Here is a 20,524-nt window from a genome sequence, read left to right on the forward strand (position 1 = left end):
GTTTTTTGAAAAGATAAATAAAATTGACAAACCATTAGCATGGCTAACAAAAAAAAGAAGAGAGAAGACTCAAATAACAAACATTAGAAATGAAAAAGGCGATATTACAACTGATTCATCTGAAATACAAGGAATCATTCGAGACTACTATAAACAACTATACGCCAACAAATTTGAAAATCTGGAGGAAATGGATAAATTTCTGGACACACACAAGCTCCCAAAACTGAACCGTGAAGATGTAGAAAATTTGAACAGACCAATAACAATAAAGGAGATTGAAGCTATTATCAGAAGGCTCCCAACAAAGAAAAGCCCAGGACCAGATGGATTCACAGCAGAATTTTACCAAACATTCAAAGAGGAATTGACACCGATTCTTTACAAACTATTCCAAAAGATTGAAACGGACGCAAATCTCCCAAACTCATTCTATGAAGCAAACATCATCCTGATACCAAAACCAGGTAAAGATATAACCAAAAAAGAAAACTACAGGCCGATATCCTTGATGAATATAGATGCAAAAATCCTCACTAAAATACTAGCAAACAGAATACAGCAACACATACGAAAAATTATTCATCACGATCAAGTGGGATTCATCCCAGGGATGCAAGGTTGGTTCAACATACGCAAATCAATAAATGTGATACACCATATTAATAAACTCAAACACAAGGACCATATGATCATATCTATAGATGCTGAAAAAGCATTTGATAAAGTTCAGCACTCATTCATGACAAAGACCCTCTATAAGTTAGGTATAGAGGGAAAGTATCTCAACATAATTAAAGCCATATATGACAAACCCACTGCCAATATCATCCTGAATGGGGAAAAGCTGAAAGCTTTTCCTTTAAGAACAGGCACTAGACAAGGATGCCCACTCTCACCACTCCTATTCAACATAGTGTTGGAAGTACTAGCCAGAGCAATCAGAGAAGAGAAGGAAATAAAGGGCATTCAGATTGGAAAAGATGAAGTCAAACTGTCCCTGTTTGCAGATGACATGATCCTATATATCGAACAGCCTAAAACCTCTACAAAAAAACTGGTGGAATTGATAAATGATTTCAGCACAGTAGCAGGATACAAAATCAACACACAAAAATCAGTAGCATTTCTTTTCTCCAATAGTGAACATGCAGAACGAGAAATCAAGAAAGCCTGCCCATTTACAATAGCCACCAAAAAAATAAAATACTTAGGAATTGAGTTAACCAAGGAGGTGAAAAATCTCTATAATGAGAACTACAAACCACTGCTGAGAGAAATTAGAGAGGATACAAGAAGATGGAAAGATATTCCATGCTCTTGGATTGGAAGAATCAACATAGTGAAAATGTCCATACTACCCAAAGTGATATACAAATTCAATGCAATCCCCATCAAAATTCCAAAGACATTTTTCTCAGAAATGGAAAAAACTATTCAGACATTTATATGGAACAATAAAAGACCACGCATAGCCAAGCCAAAGCAATGCTCAGCAAAAAAAATAAAGCTGGAGGCATAACACTACCTGACTTTAAGCTATACTACAAAGCTATAATAACCAAAACAGTATGGTACTGGCATAAAAACAGACACACTGACCAATGCAATAGAATAGAGAATCCAGAAATCAACCCACACACTTACTGCCATCTGATCTTTGACAAAGGCACCAAGCCTATTCACTGGGGAAGGGACTGCCTCTTCAGCAAGTGGTGTTGGGATAACTGGATATCGATATGCAGGAGAATGAAACTAGATCCATACCTCTCACCGTATACTAAAATCAACTCAAAATGGATTAAGGATTTAAATATACACCCTGAGACAATAAAACTTCTTAAAGAAAACATAGGGGAAACACTTCAGGAAATAGGACTGGGCACAGACTTCATGAATACGACCCCAAAAGCACGGGCAACCAAAGGAAAAATAAACAAATGGGATTATATCAAACTAAAAAGCTTCTGCACAGCAAAAGAAACAATTAAAAGAGTTAAAAGACAACCAACAGAGTGGGAGAAAATATTTGCAAAATATACATCTGACAAAGGATTAATATCCAGAATATATAAGGAACTCAAACAACTTTACAAGAAGAAAACAAGCAACCCAATTAAAATATGGGCAAAAGAGCTAAGTAGGCATTTCTCTAAGGAAGATATCCAAATGGCCAACAGACATATGAAAAAATGCTCAACATCACTCAGCATCCGGGAAATGCAAATCAAAACCACATTGAGATACCATCTAACCCCACTTAGGATGGCTAAAATCCAAAAGACTATGAACGATAAATGCTGGCGAGGCTGCGGAGAAAAAGGAACTCTCATACATTGTTGGTGGGACTGCAAAATGGTGCAGCCTCTATGGAAAATGGTATGGAGGTTCCTTAAACAATTGCAAATAGATCTACCATATGACCCAGCCATCCCACTGTTGGGAATATACCCAGAGGAATGGAAATCATCAAGTCGAAGGTATACCTGTTCCCCAATGTTCATCGCAGCACTCTTTACAATAGCCAAGAGTTGGAACCAGCCCAAATGCCCATCATCAGATGAGTGGATACGGAAAATGTGGTACATCTACACAATGGAATACTACTCAGCTATAAAAACGAATGAAATACTGCCATTTGCAACAACATGGATGGACCTTGAGAGAATTATATTAAGTGAAACAAGTCAGGCACAGAAAGAGAAATACCACATGTTCTCACTTATTGGAGGGAGCTAAAAATTAATATATAAATTCACACACACACATACACACATACACACACAAACCGGGGGGCGGGGAGGAAGAAGATATAACAACCACAATTAATTGAAGTTGATACAACAAACAAACAGAAAGGACATTGTTGGGAGGGAGGGGGGGGAGGGAGAAGGGAAGGAGGTTTTGGTGATGGGGAGCATTAATCAGCTACAATGTATATCGACAAAATAAAATTTAAAAAAAAAAAAAAAAAAAAAAAAATAAGTGGGAAGAGAACCAAATCTGTATAAGAAAATGTATATAAAAGTGGAAAGAAAACACGGAATTCATCAAATTACAAAAATAATGTGCTATTATATTTGTTATTTATGATGATGATGATATTAAATACTATTAAATTATTATCTGTATAATAAAAAAAAAAAAAAAAAAAAAAAAATTTATAGTATAATGTAAAAATAGTTTGTTCAGTTATGTATTAGTTGACACATGAAAAGTCTGTGTAAAAGATTTCTATATCTTCACATAAAATAAACTTATGTAGGTTCCTTATGTGAAAAAAAAAAAAAAAAAAAAAAAGAGATACCATCTAACCCCAGTTAGGATGGCTAAAATCCAAAAGACTATGAACGATAAATGCTGGCGAGGCTGCGCAGAAAAAGGAACTCTCATACATTGTTGGTGGGACTGCAAAATGGTGCAGCCTCTATGGAAAATGGTATGGAGGTTCCTTAAACAATTGCAAATAGATCTACCATACGACCCAGCCATCCCACTGTTGGGAATATACCCAGAGGAATGGAAATCATCAAGTCGAAGGTATACCTGTTCCCCAATGTTCATCGCAGCACTCTTTACAATAGCCAAGAGTTGGAACCAGCCCAAATGCCCATCATCAGATGAGTGGATACGGAAAATGTGGTACATCTACACAATGGAATACTACTCAGCTATAAAAACGAATGAAATACTGCCATTTGCAACAACATGGATGGACCTTGAGAGAATTATATTAAGTGAAACAAGTCAGGCACAGAAAGAGAAATACCACATGTTCTCACTTATTGGAGGGAGCTAAACATTAATATATAAATTCACACACACACACACACACACACACACACACACACAAATCGGGGGGGGGAGGGAAGAAGATATAACAACCACAATTATTTGAAGTTGATACAACAAGCAAACAGAAAGGACATTGTTGGGGGGGAGGGGAGGAGGGAGAAGGGAGGGAGGTTTTGGTGATGGGGAGCATTAATCAGCTACAATGTATATCGACAAAATAAAATTAAAAAAAAAAAAAAAGAAAGAAAAAAAAAAATTGCGGAAAAATAAAATTAAAAGATAATAAAAAAAAAATGTTTTTCACTGTTTTTCACATAAGAAATGCATTACCATATTTGCTAATAAATTATTATTGAGTATATTGTTTTTCTATATTTCCTATGAAATTCTCCATTGAAGGCTTTCTGACAGTGTTTGCTCTTAGAAAACAATTTTTTTTCCACCATAAAATTTGTGTGTTTCCTTCTATCACAGGAGTCAAACACGTACCTTGTCATCCTCACTGGAAAGGTTTTATGTTCAATCCCTGTAATTTTATGACTTTTATGGTTGGCATACTTTTCTCCTCTGCTTTTACCTTCAAACACACACACACACACACACACACACACACACACACGCACATTCTCTTTCTCTTATTTCTATTATGTGGGTGTATGGTTCTTTTTTTAATTCACCTCATATTTTTATAAAAAAGGAATAAGTTCCAAATAAGCACACATGACACTACCAAAAGAAACCAGTTCAACACCAAATAAAGAGATAGAGCCCACTGTAAAATGTAAATGCAATTTTCCATCCAACCTGACAAATCGAGCTTCATCAGAAGAATCAAGGACAGATGAGATTATTTTGAAGAAGAATGAAGTAAGGAGAATTTCCCTATCAGGAATAAAAATTTTCTAGAGATTTCACGTAATTAAAAATAAAGTATTGACAAATGATCAGCAGAATGGACAAGAGTCTGGAAACAGATACAAAAATGAATTGAAACTTGGTTATTACAGAGGTAGAAACTGACTCCCCAAGTGGAAAACAAATCAGCTCTCTACCTTATACAATACACAAAATTAATTACAAATAGATTAAAAACTAAACGTGAAAGAGTAAAAGTAGAAGAATTTAAGTATATAAGTATATATCTTTATGGCATCAGTGCAGGGAAGATTTTCTTAAATGAAATAATATCAAAGCACAAATCGCAAAGGAAAATGTTGATGCTGACTCCATTAACATTTCAAACCTCTCTCCATCAAAAGTACCATAAACGAAATGAAAAATCACAGAATAGGAGATTCAGAGAAGATATTTATCACCTATCAGATTAAGGATTAGTATGCAGAATATAGAAAGATATTCTATAAAGCAATAAAATAGGTAAACAAACCAGTTAATATAATTGGGAGGCAAAAGACAAAGTCTATGAAATTCACAGAGAAGGTAAAGCAGTGACCATCACACATAAGAAGTTATGCTCAATATCATTGTTAATCAGAAAATCTTACAATAAAACAACAAGCAGTACACATGGATTGACAACAATTTTAAAGATTTATAACACCAATTTGAAGCAAGATAGTAAGAAATATGAAATATCAATAAGGGGTTTATATTGGTACAAACAGTCTGGAGATAAATTTGGAAATCCCTAGCAAAGCAGAAAATATATACATATCAATGGTTAAAAAATTCAGGCATGGATATTAACCCTAGAGCAGTGACTCTCAAAGTTTGGTCCCTGCACCAGTATCAGCATCCCCTGGGGGACTGCTTGAAATTCAGATTCTTGGGCCCATACATCTCTCTTCAATCAGGAACTCTGAGGGAGTAGCCCAGACATCTGTGTTGCCACAAGCACTCTGGCTGGTCTACTGCACAAACCACTGTGCAAGAGAAACACCCCCACCCCCAATGTGTGCTCCTGAAGATGTGTGCAAGAAGGTTCTTGGAAGTATTGTATGTAATCAAAAATGTGTAAACTATCCAACTGGTCCTCTAAGGGGAATGCATACAAAAACTCTGGTTTATTCATTTCATGGAATGTTTTATAGCTATTAGGATAAATAAACTATTTCTATCTATCAATATGGATAAAACTCAAAAATAAAGTTAAATTTAAAAAGTTAAATAAAAAAAGTTAAATTAAAAAATCATGTGGCAAAAGATTACACAATATAATAGCATTCATGTAAATTTTAAAACTAAATTTTTTTTAAAAAGGCGATGTGTGCTCATGTCTTTAATAATTTATTGTAAAGTATCAAAATATGTATATAAGCATCTGGATGGTTATTTCTGGGAGGGAAATGGAGGAGTGAAGCAAAGGGATTAATGAACAGGGCAGAGGTTTAGTTATAACTAAAGCATTTTTATTTCTTATAAAAATCCTAAATAAAACATGGTAAATGATAGCATCATTAAAAGTTGAGTAAGGAATGTATAGGAGTCTGCTGTATTATATTTTGCACCTTTTTATTTTTGATATATTTTATAATTTTTACAAACATCTTTAAAAAATAATAACCCAGAAAAAGAAAATAGCAAAACCATGACACAGGCAAGTATTTTCTTAGATATTACCAGAGCCTCTTTGAATGCTTTCCATGGATCTTAAACATCAGCAGAGGCCTCTGCAGTCCCTGAGATCTAAAAAAATTATCTCAAACTCCAATCCCACAGCTGACAAAGATATATACATAAATACATAGTTTATTCAGATTTTAATTTCTTTCTCTTTTTGTTTCCTCATGGAAAATCTACACTACATACAGATTTAGGTAGATGTCTTAAAATTCGAATTAGGTTTGCTTCTAAATTGCTTATTTAGGAAATTTAAAGGGAAAAGCTAGGGACTTGAAGATAATGGATACAGTGAAAAGTGATAAAAATTAAAATAGAATAACTGAAAATCTGTACATGCAGTGGCAGGGCACTTGCTTACCTGCAGAATACTGGTCAATTGTTTCTTGCTCTTAAAACACTCAATAGCTGTAGACAAAAGACCATCACATATTGCCATTTGTAGGATGTGCCCCCCAAAATGGATGCCTTCCTGCAAGGTAAGCTCAATTCAAAGACTCCAGCTCCACAAATAATTTCCAATTTACTTTTTGTTGAATCAGCTTTATTGAGGTATCAAATACAATACAATTTACCAATTTTATGTGTAGAATTTGATGAGTTTTGACCAATGTATATGGTCATACAAGGGTATTGCAAAAAGTTCGTGGAAAAATAGAATTAAAAATAATATGAATCTTTCCATGAACTTCTGAAAGAACCCTTGTTTCACTACTACCACAATGAAGATATAGAACTTTCTATAACCCCAAAGTCCCCTCATATCCCTTTGCAGTCAAATTTTTCCTCCAGTCCCTGGCTCCTGACAACTACTTATTTGCATTTGTCACTAGAATTTTGTTTTTCAAAAAGTCCCTATAAATGCGATTATATGCTATGCATTTTTTCTTCTTGCACTTAGCAGAATGCTTTTGAGATTCACTGATATGGTTCCATGTATCAGTAGTCTTTTATTTTTTTATTTCTGCGGAGTATTTCATTGCATGGATAACTACAATACAAAGTACCTTAATCTTAAATATGAATATGAGTCATCTAATGATTAAGAAAAGCTACCCATATTTTTTTATAAAGGCAGAGGCCATAGTAAATGAAAGAGGAGAATAAAACAGAAGAAACAAATAACTCAAAGGACAGAAAAAAAAACTTTTAAATAGTTTTGATAAATATTATCAGAGGCTTCTGGTCAAGATGGCAGAATAGATGGTCCCCAGCATCACTCTCTCCCACAAATCAACCAATTTACAATTATTAAAAAGTAATGACAGCAAAGCGGGGCCACTAGAGCTCAGGGGAAGAGGAGGAGAGACCTAAGGAGTGGATGAAGGTGGGAAAAGCCATGATGAGAGAAAGAAAATACTGGTCCAACCATTTCATGCAGCAGCCACTTTAAGGCTGGAGCTGCTGAGTGCAAGGAGCAGGAGCCAGCAAAGAGCCACAGCTGTGCCTTTCAGATGAAGTTGTTTGGAGACAGCAGGGGAAAAGAGGGCCTTGGTGGCCCCCAGGCCAGCAGTACTACCAACAGGGTTCCTGTGGACCCACATAGGACCGAGAAGCCACAACAACTGAAAGAAAAGAGCCACTCAGAGGCTGGTTAGTCATTGCAAGGGACCGGAGCATGGAAGTGTTGGGAGCATGGACAGTGGGGGAGACAGGCCCACCAGAGGAACATTGGGGCACAGCAAGGACAGCTGAACTTCCCCCCAGTCAGAGCAGGACCACTCAGAGGAGACTGGTCAAGAATATAGAATTACAAGGGGTGCAGTTTGATGAAAAGACTCAGGCCCAGATGAGAGTTTCTACACAACCCAGACACATCATATTTCACCAGATCCAGAAGTACCTATAAAGTCAACTACTAAAACCTGAGCTTCACAAAAAGCCTTCCCTAGGGAATCAGCAGCAAAGCAACAATTTAGCTTGACCACAGAGCTCAAGCACAGGTCCCCATAGGAAGTTCCCCCATTTTAGAAGTAAGCAAAGGACAACAAATTAGTTCCAGTGCAGAGTTTAAGTGGTGAGAACAGCAAATAATCCAACACAGAACTGAAAGAAAAAACAAAGTACCCACAACCAGCGACAAAGTTTGATATCTAGTAAAGGTCTCATTTCACCAAAGAACACCTATAATACCTAGAATGACTGGAAGTCCCCTGGGCTACCAAGCCAGGAAAGGAGAAGGGTCAGGGGCCTCAGCCATGCCCTCTGACATGTGCAAACAGTCCTGAGGATGGAGGCCTCGGGCCTAAGCCACACCTGCCTGACAAGAGCAACCACCCAGCAAGGACCACTGAGCTGCTGCCGGAAAAGCCCTGGGCTCTCCTGAACCTGGGCAGTGCGGGGCCATCAGGACCTCGTCCATTCCCCACCCCCCCATGAGCAACCATCCCTGTGACAACCAGCAAGCCTCAGCAAGGAGGGCCCCGGGTTCCTGAGCTGGGGTGGTGGGGGGTGAGGGCTGTTGCCAAACCCCCTTGACATCTGCACCCAGCTCAGCAATAACCAAGCCACCACTGGAAGCCCACTGGTCTCCCCTGTGTGAATGTGGGGGTACCACAGGCCTCAATCCCACCCCTCCTCCTTCCTCCTTCTTCCATCCCATTTCCTTCCCTTTCCCCCTCCCAACTGCTCTACAACATCGTAGAATGTAAAAAAATAATATTAATAAAATTTTTAAAAATAAACAAATAAATACATAAATACATATTATCAGAGAGGTATGAGAATATGTTTTCTTTCTAATTCAAGAAAAGAATACTGTGAGAAAGGAAAAATTAGAAAGCAAAACACCACTTGAATTTTTTTATTGACAAACTTTGTATATTTTCAAATTATAGAATGAGAATTATATAGAAAATAAAATATGAAGAGTATAATATTTACAAAACATTGTCTTGAAGAGCATAGTTGATAAAGTTTTAATCTGAGTAAAATATTGGTCTTTTTATTTTTTATTAGAACTTAGTTGATTGTGCATATCTCTGCGGTACAGCATTGAATGTCAATCCCTGTGCACCATTTGTGATGTTTATATCGGGATAATTAAACATTATACAATGTGATAGGTTTTCATGACCCTTTTCAATTCCTCCCTTACTCTCCTCCCTTCCCCCTTTCCTACCTCTTGGTAACCTCAGTTCTGTTCTCTTCTTTTGTGAAAGTTTAACATATTATTGTGATTGTTGTATCTTTCTTTTTTACATATTTATTCATTACATATTTTAGCTCCCACCTGCAAGTGAGGAGATGTGGTATTTCTCTTTCTGTGACTGGCTTATTTCACTTAACATAATTTTCTCTAATTTCATCCCTGTTGGTGCAAATGGCAGTATTTCACTCTTTTTTTTTTAATGCCAGAGTAGTATTCCATTGTGTAAATATACCACATTTTCCTTATACAGTTGTCTGATGATGGACACTTAGGTTGGTTCCAATTCTTGATTGCTGTAAATAGAGCTGCAATAAACATGGGAGTACAGGTATCCCTTCAACATGATGATTTCCAGTCCTTTTGGTATATACCCACCAGTGGGACTGTTGGACTGTATAGCAGTTCGATCTGTAGTTGTTTGAGGAAACTCCATACCATTTTCCATAATAGCTGCACCAATTTACTGTCCCACCAACAGTATAGGAGGTTTCCCCTTTCTCTGCATCCTTGCCAGCATTTGTTATTCTCTATTGTTTTGATAATAGCCAGTCTAACTGGGGTGAGATGATATCTCAGTGTGGTTTTGATTTGCATTTCCTTGATGTTGAGTCCAGTTGAGTGTTTTGTCATGTTTCTGTTGGCCATTAGTATATCTTCTTTTGAGAAATGCCTATTCAGTTCCTTTGCCTATTTTTTTAAATCAGGTTACTTGTTTTTTTATTAAGTTATTTGAGTTCCTTGTATATTCTGGATATTAATCCTCTATTGTCAGATGAATAGTTTGCAAATATTTTCTCCCACTGTGTAGGTTGTTTCTTTCTTTCTTTCTTTCTTTTTTTTTTTTTTTTTTTTTTTTTTTTTGGTCTGCCTGGGTTATTTTGAAAAGACCATATTCAAAATCAGAAATTTTTCTTCTGCTTGCTCTAGCCTGCTGTTTAAGCTCTTGGTTGTGTTCTTTATTTCACTGAGTGAATCTTCCAGCTTCAGGAGCTCTGTTACATTCTTTTTTAAGGCATTAATCTCTTTGTACATTTCCTCCTTCAGATCCTAGATACTTTTTCTCATTTCATTGTGTCATCTAACTGAGTCTTCTTGTATCTCATTCATTTCCCTTAAGATTGCTGTTCAGAACTCCTTTTCAGTCATCTCAAGGACTTCCTGCTTTACAGGGTCTGGTACTTGAGAATTATTATATTCCTTTGGTGGTGTCATATTTCCTAATGTTGGGTTTTTTTTTTTTTTTTTTTTTTTTTTTTTGTATTTTTAGTATCTCTACATTGATGTCTAGTAATATGGTAGAGCAGTTGCTTTTTCTAGTACTCTGGATTGGGCTTTGAGGAGAGGGAGGGAGATCCTCTTATAGATGTGTTTTATAATGACTGTTGAGTGGTATGTTTTAATATTGGTTCCAGGTAGATCCAGTAGTGTAGTCTCTTTGAGGTGGCAGTTGCTGTGGCAGTGGCTGTTGCAGACCACTTGCTCAACACCCATGTCTGCAGGGAGGCAAGGTGGCCAGCATACTGGTGCCATCAGTCAGGCAGGCTGGTGGTCAGGGCTGCCTCCTGGGGGCTTGCAAGGCAGCCACATGCACTGGTGCCATCAGTCAGGGCTAGCTGGTGAGTGGGGCCACCACAAAGTGGCCCCACTCTTGAAATTTAAAATGTCAATCTTTTAAAAAAGTTGAAAGGTAGAAAGTCAGATGAAGTAAAAGAAATTTGTAAGAAATAAAATACAGGAAATTCAGGGGGAAAAATATTTAAAGGATCAATGAAGGAGGTTTGATATCCAATTAATATGAACTCCAGAAGGAGAGAACGGAAAAAACAAAAGAGAAGAAAATTACCACAGGAAAATTATAAGAAAACGTCATGGAATTCAGGGACACAAATGTCTGCATTGAAAAAGACTCATTGAATGCCCAGGACAATGACTGAACGAACACCTACACCAAAGCACATCACTCTGAGATTTCAGAACACTGGGACTGAAAGAGAGTATCTGAGAAGCTTCCAGAGGGGGAAAAAATCAGATTTAATACAAAGGCTCAAGAAAAAATAACATCAGACTTCTCATCAGCAACACTGTCTTCAAAATTCAAAGTTAAAGGAATATTATTGAGCAAGAATTCTAAAGCCAATTAAGCTATTCACCAAATGCAGATTAAAGTGAATAGATGCAAGTAAGCAGAAAATTAACCTAACGTTCTCTTTTTTGGTAAGCCCATTAAGGAATTTGCTCCAGCAACAAAATAAAAGAAGAAAAGGAGAGGATTAATCTCAGAAAATCATCCCAGAAATATCAAAACTAAATTCTTAGGATGAAGCCATAAAATACAAACAGTTCACATTGGAAAATCAAAACAGAAGGGAAGACTTTGGGAGAAAAGGGTAATTTGATAGAACAATTAATATGATGAGCATTTGAAAATAATAAAAATTTTGTGGCCAGCAAATTGTGCAAGTACAAAATTGACCCAATTAGGAACTCCAGGAAAACAAAACACTTTATAAGAAAAAGATGAAATCCTGGTACACTATTTGGCTCGAAAGTAAACAATATTTACATATCATGGTGATATAATCACTGATTATGATTTACTACAACAAAATATCATCTCTCATCAAGAAACCAATAAATATTGTGCAAAGTAGGTAAATCGAAACATCAAGCTGTATAAGGATACTCTTTAGAAGGAACAGATAAGAAATTAAAAGAGATTTCCACTGAAGGGTCCAACTGGGATGTATGGAAGGATTAGCCTAGTAGCTGCAGGGTTCCAGTATATGCCTTTTGGTTTTGCTTGATTTTTAAATATAGCACATATTACTCTGAGAAAAATTTAAAAATCCAAAATTTTTAGAATGCCCTCTTAGTTTCAGTTATACCAGGAGTCAGGGGAAGGGGATGGGTGTGGGGGCAGTGATGCTTAAAAAACTACAGAACAGGTTGTAATGTTTCATAACAGTAAATATTTGTTGAGGGCTTCTCTTTGCCAGGTCCTGTTCTAGGTGCTCTATTGTACAAACTGATTTAAAAGGACAAAAAAGTTTACTGCAGGGCCTCAAATATAGGGAAGCCAAGGCTTATTTAAAATTTTAAAATTCTGAAGTGTAAAGAAAGAGGAAATCTGATCTTCTTTTTATATTCCTACTTTATCTAGCCCTTATCATCTTGTATCTGAACTATAAGAAGTACATTCTAGTTGCCTAAGTCCCAAACTCTCCTTTTTCCAGTCTCTTTTACACAGAGCTAATGTTTACCAAACTAATGTTTCTAAAACACTAATTTGTTTTTATTACAGCCCTACTCAAAAATCATCATTGCCTCAATTTTATCTAGTGGATAAAGTTAAGTCTCCTAAGCATGCCTTTCAAATTTCTGCTGGGGCTCCTTTCTAGCTTCCCTGCATTGTTCCAAAAAGTTTCCTCAAACCAGTCCTTTTATGGACTAGTTTCCTTTCTACAAAATGCTTCGTGCTTTCCTTATGTCATACCTTGCACCTAAAATGCATCCACTCCTCCCAAAATTTATTTATCAAAATCCTATCCCAACCTTCAAAGTGCAGTTAAGATGCCTCAAGCCCTATCAACACTGTCATCACGGAGGCAGAAATGATTTTTCCTTTGGCCATGCACCAATGATGACCCTTGGTTTCTCAATTTGTACCCCACCACCTCCTGGCCAATTCTCCACCGTGCTCATTGCCCCTGCCTGCACCACCGGCTTCCCTTGTAAGCTCTTCCTGCTCCCTTCCTGCATCCAACCATGGCCACAGTCTCAAATAGTGGCTTTTCTTTATGGTTCCAGTTCTCCCTGGGCTCTGTTAACTCCTTTTTCCCCTTGTTCTTTCAGCTCTAGTGTGACAGTGGCTACCCACTGTTGCTACAGTCTTTTGCTTTCATTCTTCCTTAACCCCATCTGCATCTTTGTAGACAGACTCAACGTTAAAATCTGAAGCATGTGAAATAGAAAACAACTATCAAAATGCCACGAAGAAGGAAAGAGAAATAGATGACCCATCTGGAGTGAATTCTGTGGCCCACCAGGACTCTGGCCCAGATGACATTGATCTATGTCATTGCCTTCTATCATAACATATGCCTGCTTTACCCAGAGATTATTGGTTTACTGAGTAGGGAAACCAAACTTGATTTATCCTTGTTATCTAGGTGACTGGTATGTAACAGATATTTGATAAATCATTACAAAGTAAACAAATAATAATGTTCCTGTTCAATGTGTTCTACGAAAATCTGCTCATGAGCAGTGCCTGGATGGAAAAGATTTTCACATGAACTTTCTGTCTTAGATGTCACTCTGATTAGGATTATTGAGGGAACAGAGTCCTGAAAACAGTGAACAAAGCAGGAGGAAATAGAGGATTCCGAGGAAGGGAGCACTTTGAATCAAAGATGTGTGAACCCAGAAGCATTTCAAGATTGGCATCATGTCTTGAACTAGTTTTCAAAGGAATCAGACTTGGCCAAACCCAAAGAGAATTTTGCCAAGCACTTTTCCCCTTAATTTTTAAACCCATGTGTATTTTAAGGGAAATTCAATCCATATGTTTCTGATTCATTTACACTTAACTCATCAAAATGTTGTTTTGTAAGAGTTATTTGATGTCCCAGTCTTTTGAGCTTTCGTGAAGAAATGCTTCCCTCCCTTAGAAATAGAAACCTTCTCTGGGCAAATCACAATAAAAAATTGATCCCCAAAAGGTTCTAAGTCCTTTCAAACCTCAAGACCCACAAGGTTCCAGTGATTCCTTACTGGACCTGATGTGACTTCCATCTCTGTGGAAATCTGAGGGCTTTTGTCCGAGACCTAAAGTTGCACAAGGATGGAGATCTGATCAGCAAAAACTGCAAGACAATTAAAAACTTCAAAATGGGAGAACAGACATGTAAAGGTTGGTGAAGAGATGAGAGGAAGCTACAAATCAAACACCAAAAACAGAGACAAAGAGAATAAATTGATCAATTTTATGTGTACAAGAGTTTAAAGATGAGGCAGAAAGAAAGGAAAATATGTGCAAATATATGACGTGGAGCACATATATCAGTGCCTTCAGAATTCTGTTTTAGAAAACTAAAGGCCTTGGCCATTTGGGAAGCAATTATGGGAATGTGTTACTAATTACTTAGATGTGCCTGTTTACTTGAGCAATAATAGTTCTTGCTACGAACTCTGCCAGCGTGCCTGCTTTGCTTCTGTCGCCAAAGTTGGCACTACCAATGCTTATTTCAATAGGTCCTTCCTTTTCATTTTCTCATATCCATTGTTGAACTTCTGTGTATACAGGTCTCCAAAACACCGTCTTCTAGAGTGTCAAAGTGTGTATTAATACACAGATGACCAGAAATGGGGGCAGGCCATTGGGGCTGCACATTAATATCTCCTCGCAGTATATGACATTGTTGCCTTGAAACAAAGTCATGTTAATATCTTAGATCACAAGTTCTTCTTTTGTAAAAAGGTCTACCTAAGAGGTCATTAAAATAGTAAAGCTCAAGAAGACATAAAGCACTCTGCAAGAACAAGGAGGAATGAGAAGATTCCAACTGAGTGTTTCAATGTGTGTAACGATCAGTGTGGTCCTTAGCAAAATGCCTGCAGAAAACTCGGCTATAATTTCCTGGGCTGATGATATCAAAGGAAAAAAGAACCAAGAGGGATAAATGAGCAACTCTTAATAAAACAAAATTTCAGCAACATAATCACTTATGTTTTCAAGTAGCAGTGAAGGCGAAGTCATTTAAAGAAAAGTGTTTTTTCTCATTTTCTTTAATGAGCTTAGAAATTATATTTTTTATAAAAACAAAGAAAAAATTTAAGGGATGGAAGTAGGAACCCTAAATACAGGCCCCAAAGAGTGCCCTCAACTAGAAAGAATAAAGTAAAGGCCTAAGCTTGCAAAATATGCTTATAAAAATATGAAATAGCTTTAGCAGCTATTCTGGGAGGATCAGAAACAAGAAAAACACTCCAGCTTGGGGGCAAATCAGGTAATGTTATCTGATGTCAGTGAGCAAACAGAATTACTCAATCCTATTATCTGCCCTATCAAACATAATAGCACTATTGGTTTTGTTTGTATTCCTTAACTAGAATATGAATTCCTTCAGGATGGGATATTTTTTGTTCTCTCCTTTGGATCCAGAGTAACTAGCATAGCACTTGGCATCTAATTCATGTTTAGTAAATATTTGGGGAATAAAAAGCTGGTAAGCCTAATTAAGAGATCCTTGCCACATGACTGTCTCCATCTCTGCTAACTCTCTCCTCATATATGTAACCTTCATCCAGCAACCTGCAGAAATCCACCTTCCTGCAAAGCCAATAAGGCCAAGTCTACAGGTCTGTTTGCCCCTTGTTATCCTGGGGGGCACGGATCATATACTTTATCTCATCTAGTTCACTGCACCTTCTTTTCTTCCAGTCCCATTTCACAGAATAGGTGGACCGTTGTGAGTCTTCCCAGCCTTGTCTGCACCTGATGCTCCTATGTCATTGCAGAGCTTACCTCTCCCTAGAATCCTTTTTTACTTCCTATCTTGGGTTTTATGCCAGGCTAGAAATACACCTGTCTATACTAGCCCCACCGGGATCTTCCTCATGGTCTACTCTCCCTAATGCCATCTCTTCCTAAGAGTGTCTCAGTTTCTGCCTCCTGTTTGTCACCAAGCACCGTTACCTCAGTGGTCCAGCATGCTGTAAGCTTGACTACCTTATGATAGCCCATGCCGGAAGACACTCATGAGGCAACGTCAGGCAGCAACAGTGGTCACACATCTGCTCCCTAGGTAGGGGAGACATGCCTCCTGACACAGAGAAAATACACCCAGGCCATCAGGAAAAGGATCAAGCAATCTGCAATAGGTTAGGCCAAGCAAACTTTTATCCTTTTCTAATTAGTGATACCAGAAGGACAGCATAGATATATCTTGATTGAAGCCAGACATTAAGAATTATAAAACCTTAGAATCAGCAGAGACCAAATAGAAGTGATGCTCAATAATTGGTTGGAGATAACTCCATTGAGAATCTGCTAGAAGCTGGGGAACCCTATTCACACAAATTTATTGTACAATTTCAGAGGGAGTCACATACTGGATATCAAGAGCCTTGTTTAGTGGTCAACTAACATAATTTCTATCTTCTGTCAGTGGTTAAAAATACAGCATGTTAATGTCAATGGCAAATAAATTACACTAAAATACTAAGAAACTATGATTCTAATAAAATAGAAATAATTCAGAAATACATTTCTTAATGCTTGCCATATGCCAGGTTCTGTCCTAAGTACTTTATCTACACTGCTTTATTTAATTTTCACAACAACTCTATCAATTTGGCATTATTATAATCTCCCAATAAGACAGTAAAATAGATGAGGACATTGAGACTTAGAAAAGCTAAGGAATGTGCCCAGGGTCACACAGCACGTGGAGGAGTTATGATCAAGACATAGATCCATCTGTCTCCATGTCAGTATAGGCAAGGTTATGACTGGCCAAACCCCAGCAGCTTCAATACTGGAAGTATTTCCCCCTTACAGAAGATGTGCCTCAGACATTGGAAGTGAATTCTGCTTTTCTTGGTCACTCAGGGTACCAGCTGAGAGAGCAGCCACCATTTCCAGTGTTGCCAATTACTTTACATGAAAAAAAATGGAGCACTGAGGGTCTCAAAGCAGCAATTAAAATGCCGTAGCCCAGAAGTAACATATGCCACTCTGTTCACATCTCATTGGCCAGAATGGGTCACATGGGCAAATGAAAAGGGATCAGGAATCGCAGTCTTACATCTGCCTAGGAGATGGAATGCTGAAAATATTTGGCAAGCATCAAAAAGTCTACTGCACTTCCAAAGTCCATGCTACTAACGACAAACTCTATATACCTTCAACTTAAGAAATGGAATGTTATTTAGCTGTGTTTTTCCATAATCACAATATAATCATAGTACAGGGCGTAATCCATGCCAAATGTCATCCCTCGCCGTCTGGTTCTGTGTACATCACATTTTATTATATTATGATCTATATGGAATGTTGAAATTGCACTAAATTCCAGACACCTGCCCATAATCTGTCTTTAAAATGCAATATGTCATGGTACAAGGTTTAAATATAGAACCAATTTTAGAGGTGACCAAATTCAAATCCTAATTCTTTCTGGTCTTTGCCTTTATTTTCTGCAGAAAAGTTTTAAACAAGCAAAACATTTTCTGTGCTACCACAACTCATTAAAACAGTGCTGCTGATTTCTCCTTTTATCTCCAAAATAATTCTATTCTGGAAAATTAAAATTATAGAAACAACTTCCTTTTGATTTGTATGCCCTTGTATGTCTGTGGATGGTACATTAGAGTTTGCAAAATGCAGGCACTTTTCACATCCACGATCTCATTTGCCAAGCCTTTCATATAGGCATTACTTTCATTTTAGTTCTCCAGATGAAGAGATGGAAGACGAGGATGGTTAAAATTTAAAAAAAAAAAAAAATTTAAAATAATAATAATTAAAAAACCCTAGCCTAAGGCTACATAGCTAAAAAAGGGGTTATTCTGGGATTCAGCCTCGCTCTTCTGATTCCAGTCTGTGCTCCTTCCTTCCTGTCACACCTCCCAAATCTTTGTGGCAATTATCTTTAACTGCTGGTAAAATCAGTCATGGCCTGTTCTCTCTTTTGTATGAGAATAACTAAGACAAAGGGTCTCTTATCGCAAAATGACTCTGACCCATGAGGCTCCCACAGAAAAAGGGTCACAAAGTTTCAAGGGGAAAAGTATATATCCTCTTAAGTAATGGCAATCTTAATATTCATAAGAATAACCCCTAGTGAGAAAAGTTTTCATTAGTAGTTAATAAATAAATAAATAAGCCCCCGAATGGGAATATTTTAGAGATGAGAGAACTAAGAAGTATTAAGCACCTGCCATGAACCTAGCCCTTAATAATTGTTTGTGTTAATAATGGCTGGTGTTTATTGAGGGCTCACTGTGAAAAAGTTTCAGAGCTAAAAATTTTACATGCATTGTTACATCTTATCTTTGCCATGACCTCATGATGTAGACTAAGCATTACAGACAGACACAGACCGCCAACATCATTCACAGCTGAACGGAGATTTGAAAACAGATTGTCAAACACAGAACCTGCCTCCCTGTGACTTAATGATCACAGCAAGCCCAGTACATAGAAATCATTATTCTTGCTTTACAAATGTAGGAACAATAGCACAGAGAGGCCAAGTAACTCTTTCAAAGCTGCACAGCCAACAGGTGACAAAGTGAGAATGAATACAGATTTGTCCCATATCAAAGGCCAGTTATACCAGGTACTGGAGAAGCAGAGTCTTTGTCTCTTTTAACTTATGGGCCATTGTAGCAAGGAGAACATCACAGAAATCATGCACCGGGGAATGGCATGCCAGTGGCAGATCTGCATTTTCACTCTGCTCTCAGTCTACTGACACATACATACATGCTGTTGATCTTTGGGGTTTATGAGAGAATCCCTGATGGTTCCTGAAGGTGTTTGAGACACTTTCCATTAGAGACTTGCGCAACATTGTTTCTCTGACTGAGAAGGGCTCCAAGTGTTTGCTACTGTTCCAGGCCATCATTTCATTTCTTCAAGTTTGTTTGAGGCATTAATGTTCAAGCATCTCCCCAGCCGTCCTGACACCTCCTTCACTGGGGTCACCATAAAGATATTTCCATCCATAAAGAAAACATGCATTCCACATTTCTGAGATTATGTATATCACCTTTCAAAGAATGGAATAAGATGGAATGGAGGAGAATGGAATGGAATATATTGGAGTGTGTCACCCACAGTAACACAGTTACTATTTTATGAAATTTGTGTTGCAGTTGTCTGTATATATAATGTGGGGTCACAATGTGCAATGTGTTTCTTATTGTGGGTGACAAGCAAATGAATTTGAAAACCACTGGGGTAAGAGAACAAAGAACATCAGTCAGGTCATAGTTTAGACACAGTGGCTGAGAAAGGCCTTTCTCCCCACTCACAACCAGGCACCCCACCAGCACCTCAGGGACCTGTCTGGGGACTTGGGGCTCAGAGCCAGGGACCGGACTCCCCCACAACCAGGCACACCACCAGCAACAAGGAGCATGCCCAAAACATCATCTCCATGTGGATGGCCAGTCACAGACATCACAGTAACCACGGCTGCCACAAAAGTGGCTAGACGTCACAACCACCACACAGATGGTCCACCAGCCACTGAAGTGCATTGACACAAGGAGAGTCACCAGAAGAGACCAAAGAAAAGAAGAGGATGTCTCTCTCCACAAAGCCCATTCCAGAGTGACAGAAGAAGCAGCTGCTCTATGATAATACTGGGGGACCTGAACATACCTCTCAGCATTGGACAAATCATCTAGGCAACAAACCAACAGAGTAACCATTACTCTTTCAGAGGGAGAGAAGAAATCTAGGGTTATCGGGAGGGGGCAGGGGGGACGGGGGGCAGGTAGGGAGAGATTGGACAAGGAGCATAAAGAATAAGTACAATTTGTAACATTGTACATACTAATAATATTGATTTGATCCACATATGTCAACATTGAATCCCCAAAATATGTATAATCTATTATGATTCAATAAAAATAAAGTCCTTTCTGAAGAGATGCCAGTTGAGAAAAGAGCTCAGTAAAAGGAGAAAGAAGAGTGTTCTAGACTGAGCCAACAGCACGTGCAAAGGCACTGCAGCACAAGCATGTTTGGCAAGTTCAAGAGTCGGCAAGAAGGCTGGAGTTGAGTGAGCAAGCAGAAGGATGGGGAAACAGGTCAGAAAAGGACCTAGAGACCACAGCATGCAGGTCTTTAAGGACATGGGAACAGCTCTAGATTCAAAATTGGGCAGTGACATGATCTGATTGAAGTTATAAATGGCCAGTGGGCCCAGGTCCATCAGAGAGTTGAACATTGATGAGCAAGAGTGAAAACTACAAGACCAAAGT

Source organism: Cynocephalus volans, chromosome 15, assembly GCF_027409185.1.
Source record: "Cynocephalus volans isolate mCynVol1 chromosome 15, mCynVol1.pri, whole genome shotgun sequence".
Taxonomy (NCBI): domain Eukaryota; kingdom Metazoa; phylum Chordata; class Mammalia; order Dermoptera; family Cynocephalidae; genus Cynocephalus; species Cynocephalus volans.